We start from the raw sequence: 13,062 nt of genomic DNA, 5'->3' as shown, positions 1-13,062 counted from the left end.
TGATAACTAAGTCATACCCATGATATTTTAATATAATTGGAAATTGGCCTGAGCAGGAGGGATTTTAAAAATTCCCCAGTTTGAGATGTTCAAGTTTGAGAACCATAAACCTAGAAAATAGCATGATTTTTTTTTCAAGGATTTATAACAATTTGCTCTAGCACCTTGTTTCTCAAAATGCACTCCATCATCCAGCTGTATTGCCACCATCTGGGAGTTGTTTGAAATTCAGAATCTGTGCCATCACCACATATATGCTGTCAGAATACACAATTTAAAAATTCACTAATTGATTCAGACGCACATTTAAAATTGAGAAGAACTTTCCTAACATGATATTGAAAGGACTTACAATCATCTTTTTCCTAAGAAAGCACCAGCAGGAAACTCCATCATACTAAAACATTTGAATAAAATAAACTGGAAAATATCTCTAAAAAGGTGACAAGCAGCAATTTAGCAATAATAATGTTTGTGGAGAGGGGGATCTCTGAAAGTCTTCACTAGATCAGTCCATGTCCACTTCCCAGGATCCTTAGTCACTGGGAGAATCTGGCATGATAGAAATTTTACTATTTCAGATGCAGAGTTGCATGTTGAAAGGATCTTAAGATTAAACACCGTGCTTTATGTGGCCATCAATTATCTTTACTAAGAGCTTCCAGAGGTAGAAGGGTGTGCCAATCATATTTACCAACTAACTAATCATGTGACAAGCAGAAGACACTAGCTATGGAGAAAAATATTATAGAAATGTTGTGTCTGAATGCCTAATTAGTACAAAATACAAAATTTTCAGTGAAAGTATTTTAAACAACTTACCCAGCTTCAAGCTACTAAAATTTTGATGTAATCTTAACTACGTTTTGTGAAAGGTGGACAAGTGAACTCATTGATTTTTTTAGTATAAAAAATTGGGGCATAGTTCTCAGGCATAAAGAGATGGTAGATTACCATTGATATCTCAGAAACAGGAACTGTATTCTAAAATGGAAATTTTCAAAACTGTTAAATTAATTTCACTTTGACATGTAAGTATGATAACCACATATCCTGAATTTTTGGTCTTTGCCAATTTTTTAAAAAGATTTATTTTATTTATACAAGAACCAGGGTACAGGCCAGGTGTGCAGGAGGGTGAGAGGATTCGCCAGAGACAGAGCGGGGAACAGAACAGGCAGACTGACAAAATACACTGCTGAGGGGAGCAGCGGGCACAACAGGAGAGGTCTACTGCACCATGTGGGTTGCTCCGAGGCGGGCGGGGATTGAACTGGCACCGCAGAGGCTGTGGACAGCTTCACAGGCACTGTGTTCAACCACCTGCGCCACCAGGAAGGCCCCTTTGCCAATTTAAAAAATATCTTTTATATTTATGTATTTATTCACTTACTATATGTTTATTGAATACTGACTGAAGTACATTTCTAGATTTACAGTTGTGAACATAAACATGGCCCCTGCCTTCATGGAAATTATAGTCTGATAAGGAGCAATGATATTAAGCAAATGTGTAAAATAGCAAACACTATTAAACAAAGCTCAATAAGCACAACAAAAGACAAATACCAGATTGTTTCACTTATATGTGGAATATAGGAAAACAAAACTAAGCATCAAAAAGAACCACATCAATAACAAAGAACCACACCAATAACCACACCCTAGACGTCTGTCTGTAGAATGGAACCCACCAAAGAGTAGGGTGTAGATGGGTTCCAATGGATTTTGTGAAGGGTTATGTGTGCTGATTTGGAGGGTGTGGGGATGTACATCTGATGATCTGGGATCTTCTACCTCTGAATCATATCCATTGTTGTAAACCAATGTTATTTCAATAAAAATACTGAAAAATTAGTATTAGAATATGGTGATTTCAATTAAAAAGGCTAATTCAGTGTGGAATAAGATACATTATCTGTAACCTTATAAGACTGTGATGAATGTCTAAATCATAAGTCAATTTCAATCATAAAATATATAAATTAGTAGATATACATTTCACTAAGGTCACCAAAAACATTTGATTTATATGCTTAAGAAATGTCCAAAAACTGTTTCTCTGCCCTTCCCTTTCTTCACTATTGTAAATATTGTTTTTTCTTGAACAACTGAACTTGTGTAGTATCTTCCAAATGTAAATATCACAGAATGTGAAGTAACAAAGATGACACATAAATATTAACTCAGAATTAACTCAGATACCTTAAATCCTAGAATTTGAAATTTAAATATATATATTTACAGTGTGATATATGCAAACATATATATGCAAACATATATCCATTTCCATATATATGCATATCATACATACAAATAGATATAATTTCCAGCTTCAAATATTCAAAGATGCTGACTTGATATCATATTTTTATTGATATGATAAAGCCTGATAAAGAAGTATAAATAATAGCACAAATGAAAATATATATTTTTTAAATTTTATTTTTTATTCCCCATACAATTGCAACCCCCTTATTTTGACCCCAACCCCTCCTTTCCCCACCCCCCCATAGTGTGTCTCTGGTTCATAGTTGTTTGTTGATTTTGATTTTTTCTTTCTTATAGTTATTCTTTTTCCTGGTCTCTTATTTAGGCTTTCTAGATTCCTGCTATGAGTGAGACCATCCGGTATTTTTCTTTTTCTTTCTGGCTTATTTCGCTGAGCATGATCCCTTCCAGCTCCATCCATGTTGCTGCAAATTGCATGTGTTTATCTTTTTTGCAACCACTGTGGAAAGCTGTGTAGAGATTCCTCAACCTACTAAAGATAGAGTGTCCATACGATCCAGCAATTCCACTCCTAGGTATTTACCCAAAGGACACAGAAACATTAATTCCAAAGAGCACCTGCACCCCCATGTTTATAGCAGCACTAGTTACAATAGCTAAGCTTTGGAAACAACCCAAATGCCCAAAAACAGATGACTGGATCAAGAAGATGTGGTACATATATACAATGGAATATTACTCAGCAATTAACAAATGAAATATATTAAGCCCCTGTTATAATAAGAGTGTTTGAATTCAGTTTTGGTTTAGCTTCTTGTTCTCCACAGTATATAAATGTGCTTGTTCTTTTTATATAATGTCATTAGTCTGACCATACTTAATTCCATCTCATGCATTATTTATTCAAATACATCTATCCCTGTAATTTATTCATCATTTTCGTTGCCGTTATTCCTGTAAAATCCATCCCTTAATTTCAGAGATAGATTGGGAGATGTGTGCCTCTGTTTCCTCTACTCCAAACCCCAAGGGGATATTCAACATGTTCTTTAGTTAGCATAGTAGTCCCACAAATACAGACTTGTTGGTCACTAGAACCTCTGGGTGAGTGTTACAAAATCGAACATGCCAGCTCTCTTCATGGAGACATCAGCAACTCATTTTGATGTTTTTTTTTTTTTCCTCATGCACCAATGTTACCAGTAAGTCAACATATTTTGCATTTCCTTCAGAGGAAATCATCCCCTGTGTTGATATAGATTCACTGTGTTTATGGAAGGAAATGACTTCAGGAGTATTCTATATTATCACTTGAACAACATCCTCATTTTAAACTTCTTAGAGGTAGAAATCTTGCCTGTCTTTTTCTGTCTTCTTTGTTGCATCTTGAGAACTTCAGTGAGTCATAGTCCTTTTTCCCTTCCACTTATTGACTCAATCCATATAGTTTGTACTCTTTCTTCTCATTATAGGTAAACAACCTATGCTCTTCTTCAAAAGAAATATCTTTTCTTACACATAAGATCCCATCATTCTCTAAGGGTCAAAAAAAAAAAAAAAAAAAGCAGGAGCAGTGTCTTTTTTTGTTTTTTTTAAGTCAGTCCCTGACTATAATTTTTGTTTGTTTGTTTTTTAAAGATTTATTTATTTATTTACACAAGCACTGGGTACAGTCAGAAGCACGGGAGGGTGAGAGAATTCACCAGAAATACACTGCTGAGGGGAGCAGTGGGCATGGCAGGAGAGGTCTGCGTGCCATGTGGGACCCTTGCCCGCTGGCCGGGGATTGAACCATCGCTGCAGAGGCCACAGGCAGCTTCGCAGCCCAGCACTCAACTACAGCACCACCAGGGAGGCCCAGGAGCAGTGTCTTTGAACAGGAAACAGAAGGTAGGAGCAGCAATTTTCAACTGAGCTTTTCTTATAAATATAAATGGAATAAAGAAGCAATAATGTATGAACTTTTTAAGAAAAAGTTTCCCTTTAGGTGTTAGAAGGAATAAAATTTTCCTCTTCTTAAATATAGATGGAATATGATGATATTTCAAACTACATAAATGTTAAAGGTTAAACTGTTAAATGTTAAACTCATTCATAAAATTTAAAAATAATAATATATATTTTTGTTAGTTATAAAGGCAGCCACTGGGCTAGCTACTAGGAGTGCAATTTTAAATATCACAGTGCAATTTCTGTTTTTGTAGAGATGATAGTCCATTGTGATAAACATATAATACAACAACCATAACAATTTTAAATTTTTCATAGTGTTGGCAGAGAGAAGTAGAATGTCAATAGACAAAGATGTGTACGTAAACAACTTCATTATGTTATTCACATTATCCCTTTTTAATAAGACACCATGAGTTACGTACAGAGACTATACTTATACAGAAATTTCCCTCACTCACAGCTTGCTTGAGATCCCATATTTCCTCAAAGTAACATCATTTCCAAATTCCTAAAACCAAAGTGAAATTCATTATACATTTAAGGTCTGATTTTTTTCTACTCATTTTCATTATTGGATCATACTCCACCCTTGAATGTGGACCCTATACCAGGTACTTTTTAATTAGCAGGTTATAAAACCCCAATCTCCTTATTTGTATAAAAAATTCAGGTCTATAAATTCAGCACAAGACTTGTGAGATTCCTGTGTCAAATAATTGGTGTAAGTCTGAAGATAATACACTAAAAAGCTAGAATTATAAACCAAAATAATTTTTATTGTATATTATGAGGTTGGGGTTTGTTGTGAGGGGCTGTTCTGACATTGTATGGTTTTCAACGGCATCCCTAACATCTACCCACTACATTCTAGTAGCACCCACTCCCAAACTGTGACATCCAAAAAATATCTCAAGACATGCCAAATATACCCTTGATGTGTAGTTACTGGAATGAATAAGTTCCCCCAAATTCAGAAGGTAATTTGAGTCAGTCTGAGCATGCATATGCATTTTTTCACCCTTAAAGTTTTATAGGCCAATCTATATTCAGGGGTTATCAGCAACAGAGACAGTGTACAGGACTTCAGTTGGAGGCAAGATGCATACAATCCCACCCATAACAGGTGCCTTCCTATATTTTTCTTTTATAAAACTACTGACACAATATGTCTGGAGGAACATATAACGTGCATCTTTACACTGTTAAGATTAAAATAACTGGGCCTCGGGCCTCCCCTGGTGGCGCAGGCGGTTGAGCACATCGCTATAAAGCTGTCCACAGCCTCTGCAGTGCTGGTTCGATCCCTGCCAGCCACGGAGCAACCCACACGGCACAGCAGACCTCTCCTGTCCCGTCCACTGCTCCCCTCAGCAGTGTTTTCGGTTGTCTGCCGGTTGTGTTCCCCACTCTGTCTCTGGTGAATCCTCTCACCCACCCGAGCCGCAGGTCTGTACCCCGGTTCTTGTATAAATAAATAAATAAATAAATAAATAAATAAATAAATAAATAAATAAATCCTTTTTAAAAAATAAATAAATAATTGAGCCTCCCTGGTGGCACAGGGATTAAAGTCTCAGTGCTATCAAGTTATTGCCAGCCACTGCAGCACAAGTTTGATTCCCAGCCAGGGAGCAAACCCATATGGCACAGCAGACCTCTCCTGTTTCACCTGTTGCTCCCCTCAGCAGTGCATTTCAGTAGATCTGCCTGTTCTGCTCCCCACTCTGTCTATGATGAATCCTCAAACACCCCTGCACCTCTGACCTAGACTCTAGTTTTTGTATGCATAAGTAAATAAATATATTTTTAGTATTAAAATAATTGCATTTAGGTCATGAGTACAGGTTAATACAAATAAAATAAATGATGGGGATATTGACTATCCTCCGATGGTAGGGCAGATATTGGTTACATGCTTAAGATGGATGACACAAAATGGAATCGCTTTGGTTTTCCTCCACCCAGGGTACAGGGAGAAAATCCCACCATTCCAGATTGTGAATCACTGATTTGCCACTTTTTCTACTCTGTTATTAGGTAGAAACGTAACATTAATTAGAGATTTAAATAATATAGGACAGACTGAGTTTCATATAGTGGATGAAGCTTTATGGTAATTGATATGCAACAATTACCATACTAACAAAACTATAACCTCATTGCCTGAAAATCATAATGCATTGGAGTATTGAGGAAAGCTAAATAAATAGATCTGAAGGCACATTCTTATCCTTCAGGAGAGATCTGTCCGACACCACAATATACAGTCTTTTTGACCACTCTGCTTAATTTCCCTCAGCTGCTGCAACTTTCGCTATTTCAGCAAAAGAGCATTCTCTGTACCTCACTATGAGTCAATGGAGAGGACCATTCTGCTGACTGTCTCAGTTTCTTGGTCTTCAACATTTTTTATTCCAAACAGATGAAGCTGGAATGGGAAGAAAAAAAAATTATGAAGAAAGAAGTTGAATGATGGGCCAGAGCATGGATAGGATCGCTCCTGTTAGTACAGTGACTTCCTAAGTCAAAGAGTAGTAAAAGCCCCTATCCTTCTTCCTTTGCACAAAGGTTCTGCTAAATTAATTTGCACGTAATGCTCCATTAAGTAAAGAATAATCTCTTAACAACCAATCCATTAGTGCTTATCAACCTGCTACTTTTACAAGCATTAAAAATAAGATTATACAAAATCAACAAGCAAGTATAAACCAGAGATAAACTACGGAGTGGGGAGGAAAGAATAGGATCCAAACAAGGGGGGTGGGAATTGTATGGGGACTATAACCAAGATGAAAATGTATACATTGTGCAAAAATGAAAAATGATGTAAAAATAAAAAAATAAAATAAAATTATAAGAAAAAGAAAATCATAATAAGATTTGAGAAAACTGGGCCTCCCTGGTGGTGCAGCGGGTTGAGCACAGTGCTCTGAAGCTGTCTGCAGCCTCTGAAGGTAAGGTTGGATTCCCGGCTGACCAGGGAGCAACCCACATGGTTCAGCAGACCTTTCCTGTCTCGTCCGCTGCTCCCCTCAGCAGTGTTCTCGGTCCATCTGCCTGTTCTGCTCCCCGCTTTGTCTCTGGCGAATTCTCCCACCCTCCCGTGCTCTGGCCTGTACCCCAGTTATTGTATAAATTAAGAAAAAAATAAATAAACCTTAAAAAAATTAAAAGTTCATATTAGTAAAAAAAAAAAGACTTTAGAAAACTGACTTAGAACATTTTGACAAGATTTTAGATCAGAGATTTGTATTAAAGACTATAATAAGGGCCTCCCCCATGGTGCAGGTGGTTGAGCGCAGCACTGTGAAGCTGTCCTCAGCCTCTGCAGTGCTGGTTTGATCCCAGCAGGCCAGAGGGGGTCCCACATGGCGCAGCAGACCTCTCCTGTAGCACCCACTGCTCCCCTCAGCAGTGTATTTCATCAGTCTGACTGTTCTGTTCCCCACTCTGTCTCTGGTGAATCCTCTCACCCTCCCGTGCATCTGGAGTATATCATGGTTCCTGTATAAATAAATACATCTTTAAAAAAGACTATAATATTTACTTAAAATTATATAATTCTCAGGGAACCTTTTTTTAGAAAACAGCAATCTTCTGTTTAACAATGTTTCACACAAAGCCAATAACTGCATAGAGCCTGCATCCCTGAAAGACTATATGGAGCAGAATCTCACTCACAGTCCATACAGGATTGATATGCGAGGGAAAAACAAACACCAACAATAGACTATTTCTGTGTTAAGCCACTAAGATTTTAGAACTATTTGTTATAATAATTAACTTCCCCTGACTAATAACTTTCAAGATCTGTTTATGAAAAGAATACTAGTATAATTATCTTCTCAATTCATATCTACAAATAAAAATAAATGCATATGAAAAAAAAAATTAAAAAGTTTCACATGGCAGTGTAAAATGTTACATTCATTTTCAAAAACTGTTTATTTCCTATAAAGTAAGACTGAATCACCTTTATGTTCTGCAATCCTACTCCTCCATATATATCCAAGCAAAATGGAAACGTGTACTAGCAAAGGAAGTATACAATAATGTACATAGTAGCATCATTCATGATAGCACCAAGCTGGAGGTCATTAGAAACTCTAGGCAGGTAAAACTGTAAAAATCATAAAACATTGCCAGTGGATCGAGCATGTGGAATTAAAAAGAATCAGACATACATAACAGACTTCTCTGGATGAGTGAGACTAGGGGAACAGGCCTCTTTCATCACAAAAGACTCATTAAGTAAAGACAAATGAAGCAGAATCACTCTAGTGGAAAGTTGTAGCCACAGAGGGACAATCTCTTACTTTGCTTTACCCCTGGTGTCCAACTCCTTCCTGCCATTTACTTGCTGTGTACGATGCTCTCTGGAATCTCCAGAATATTCAGGAACACCATTTGGGAACTACATGGAATGTAGAGTCATGCATTGCATAATGACATGGATATTTTCTGAAATGAAATGGATATTTCTGAGAAATATTTCTGAGAAATTTTTCTGAGAAAAGATGACAGAGGAAATTATTTGCTTCACTCTGAGAGGATCATCTAGTGGTTACTTAGAGGGATACCACACCCAGAGAGCCCTGCAGCTTAGAGGAAGACTAGAACACATCTTGGATATCAGATATCAACACAGACTACAGCAAGAGGAACACAAATGAGATTCATTGATCATGGACAAGAGGTAATGGAGACATGTGACTGGAAGCTACAATTTGGGGGCAGGAGATACAATTAGTGAGGCTGCCACTCAGTCAGGGGCTCTGGGGAGGGAGATAAAATTGTTGTGGAGGCACACAACCATGACTAGGAGAAACAGTTGTAGAAGAAAAGGGATATTCCCCCACAGAACAGGTTGCTACACAGTGAAAAGAGCAAGGACCATGCAATGGACTACAGATCCCTTACCCCATCATTTGGGAATTGTAATAAGTCCTAAAGAGTGAGGATATCATGCAGAATGCAGATGGCATCTGTAACCCCAGAGAGGAGGGATAATAGCACTGCTACAGCTCAAGCCAGCCATCCCTAGTGGAAAGACCCTCCTAAATCTCTCCTCCACACTGTGACTCAGAAAAACAGGTTCCAGTATTGACAGAGACTGATGAAGGCCAAAAATCTATAATAAGACCACAGTAGCATCTGCTGACAAAATATAAGAAGTTTAACACCATAAGTTATTCTTATAGATACAATAAAAAATAGGCAAATATAAAACAGTAAAATGAACAGTCAAAAATTAAATCAAACAGGACCTTGAGACCTAAAGGGAACATGTCATTTCAAGGAGAGAACAATTCTCCATATTCCCACCACAGCACTTGGAAGATTTTATCTTTCTATCAGACATGGATTTCAAAAGTGCCATAAAAAAAAGGAAATTTAAAGAAAAGTAAGAAAACAAAGAAAAGCAATAAAGCAGAGAAAAGCAAGTCAAAATAATACAAGAGAATTCGAGAAAAACTAATCAAAGGGATACAACAAAATTCAGACAAATTACTTGGAGATATAATTAAAGACCAAAAATACAAATTGAATATTTAAATATGAAAATAACAGAGGTTCAGAATGTAAAATAATCTCAATTGATAGAAGACTATCTAGACAAAGTTATGGAAATAAAATAGATTGAGTGAAGGATCACATCAGTTAGCTTAAATATAATGCACAAAGACACAGGCAGAAGAAGAAAGGACAATACAAAGTAAAACTAAATTTGAAGAAACACTTTGAGAACTTCCAACTCCATTAGGAAGGCAACATGAGAATAATAGGTATCCTGATGGGGAAGAAATAGACAAAGGAAGAGAGAGTTTACTCAAATAAATAATACAGGAAAGCTTACCAGTCCTGGGGGAGGAACTAAATATGTTACAAATCCAGGAAGTTAAAAAATAATATGGCCTCCCTGGGTTAAGATGCAACTCATGAAGCTAGCCACAGCCACATGGCGCAGCAGATCTCTCCTGTCTCACCTGCTGTTCCCCTCAGCAGTATATTTCAGGCTGTCTGCCTGTTCTGTTCTCCACTCTGTATCTGCTGAATCCTCTCACCCCCCACAACTCTAGCTTGTACCCCAGTTCTTGTATGTATAATAAATAAATCTTTAAAAAATAATAATAGCAACAAAAAACACCCAGTAATCTAAATGTAAATTAACCTGCATCAAGACACATAGTAAAACTGCATGAATGTCTTAGTGAAACTACCAAGAGTTCAAGTCAAGGAAAGAATATTGTAAATGGTGTGGGTTGGGGGTAGAGAAGCAAGTAACTTATAGAGTTATTCCTATTAGACTCACTTCAGACTTCTCAAACAAACCTACAAACAAGGAGATACTGGAGTGATAGATTCAAAATACTTTAAAATAAATATTCCAGCAAAGAACTTAAAGCATACAATTGTTCACAATAATCTCATGATAACTCTGAATTTCTGAATGTCTATCTGAACTTCCCTTTCATTTCTGATTTTATTTGGGTTTTTTCCCTTGTAAGCCTAACTATAAAACTTGTCTGTTTTATTTATTTATTTTCAGAGAGCCAGGTTTTGGTTTCATTCATCTTTTTTAATCTTTTGTTTTTTAAAGATTTATTTATTTATTTATTTTATTTCTTTGTTTGTTTGTTTGTTTGTTTATTTATTTATTTATACAAGCACTGGGTACAGTCAGAAGTGCAGGAGGGTGAGAGAATTCACCAGAGCCAGAGCAGGGAGCAGAGCAGGCAGAAGGTCCGAAGTACACTGCTGAGGGGAGCAGTGGGTGGTAGGAGAGGTCTGCACGCCATGTGGGACCCTCCTCCGGTGGCCAGGGAGCAGCCAGGGAGCAGCTGGGGATTGAACAGGCGCTGCAGAGGCTGCGGGCAGCTTCACAACCCAGCGCTCAACCGCTGCGCCACCAGGGAGGCCCTTTTTTAATCTTTTGTATTGATTCCTATAACACTTATTTCTGTTCTGATTTTTATTATTTTCTTCCTTCTACTACAATTTGGTTTTGTTTGGTCTTCATCTAGTTCCTTCTGTTGAGAGATAATACTATTTATTTGATCTCTTATGCCTTGATGTGAGTTTGCATGGCTATATACTTCCCCTTTTAGTACTGATATAATTGTGTCCCATAAGTTCTGGTAGATTGTGTCCTCATTATCATTTGTCTTGAGTTTTTTTTAATTACTTTTCAATTATTTCCTATTAACCCAATAGTCATTCAGTAGTGTGTTATGCAGTCTCCACATATTAGATGCTTCTCCTGTCTTCTTTTTGTGGTTGATTTCTCACTTGATACCACTGTAGTCAGAGAAGATCCTTGGTATAATTTTCATTTTCATGAATTTATTGACACTTCTCTTGTGACCCAATATGTGGTCAATCCTGACACATGTAAACTCGAGAATAATTTCCATTCAGCTTTTTTGTGGTATAGTGTCCTATAAATATCTATTAAGCCCATATAGTTTAAGTCTTTGTTTAACATTATTGTGTCCTTCCTTATTTTCTGTCTGGTTCATCTGTCCAGTGTTGAAAGTGGGGTGTTGAATTCCCAGTCACATATGTGATTTTCCCAGTGTCTCTTCAGATTTCACAATAATTGTCTTGATACTCCTTTTGGTGAGTATATATTGATGATGGTGATATATATTGATGAGTGTTATATCTTCCAGATATATTGTTCTCTTAATTATTAGACATTGCCCATCCCTGTCTCTTATTAAATATTTTAAAATGTATTTTATTTTCCTTTAGGTCCCTTTAGCTTGTATATTATTTTCTAACCCTTTACTTTGAGACTGTTTATCTTTGGAGCTCAGGTTGGTTTCTTGGCAATAGCAGAAAGTTGGATTCTATTTTCAATTTCAAAGGCACTCTACCTTTATATTGGTGAGTCCATTCCATTCACATATAAGGTGATTATTTATTTTTTTAAAAAATATTGATTTACATGTATTTTACATCATTGTTCATTTGTGTGCAATATTTGCTTTCTCCCTTCAGGTGTAGTCCCCCTAAAATTCCCACCATCAATTCACACAGGCACCATCACCACAGTCCCTTTTACTCTTCCTACCCATTTTGATCTCTCCTCCTCCCCCTCCCCTACAGAATGTCTTTGATTTATAGTTGCCTTTTAATTTTGGTATATTTTTTCCTGACCCTTTATTTGCTTCCCCTATATTTCTCCTATAAGTGAAGCCATTTGATATTTCTCTTTTTCCTTCTGACTTATTTCACTGAGCATAATCCCTTTCAGCTCCATCCAAGTTGCTGTCAATGGCATGAGTTTATCTTTTTTTTAATTGCTGAATAGTATTCCATTGTGCATATATCGCACATCTTCTTGAGCCACTCATTTATTTGGGGGCATTTTGGGTTGTTTCTATATCTTACCTGTGTTAACTCTTGCCACTTCTTTTCAATACAATACTGGAAGCCCTAATTAGAGCAATAAGACAAGAGAAAGACATATAAGAATCCAAATAGGGAAAGAAGAAGTAAAACTATCACTATTTGCAGACAATATAACACACATAAGAGAACCTTAAAAACTCCACAGAAAAACTAATTAAAACAATAAACCAGTTTAATAAAGTAGCAGCAGAATACAAAATGAACACAAAAATCAGTGACCTTCCAATATACAAACAATCAATCTGAAGAAGAAATTAATTAATATATTTAGGTCTGCTACTGCCATTTTGTTCCTAAGTTTGAGGGCTATATATATTACTTTGTTCAAATCTTTGTGTATATTCTTCTATTCAACTTAGATACAAGTATTCCTGTCAACAACTCTTGGTTGGATGGGGGTTATAATATTTGCAAATCCCTTCAGTTTCTGGTTTTATGAAAATGTCTTCTCATATTTTA

This window comes from Talpa occidentalis, unplaced genomic scaffold, assembly GCF_014898055.3.
Source record: "Talpa occidentalis isolate TD23 unplaced genomic scaffold, MPIMG_talOcc4v2.1 talOcc4.4, whole genome shotgun sequence".
NCBI classification, from domain to species: domain Eukaryota; kingdom Metazoa; phylum Chordata; class Mammalia; order Eulipotyphla; family Talpidae; genus Talpa; species Talpa occidentalis.
This window is presented reverse-complemented; position numbering follows the sequence as displayed.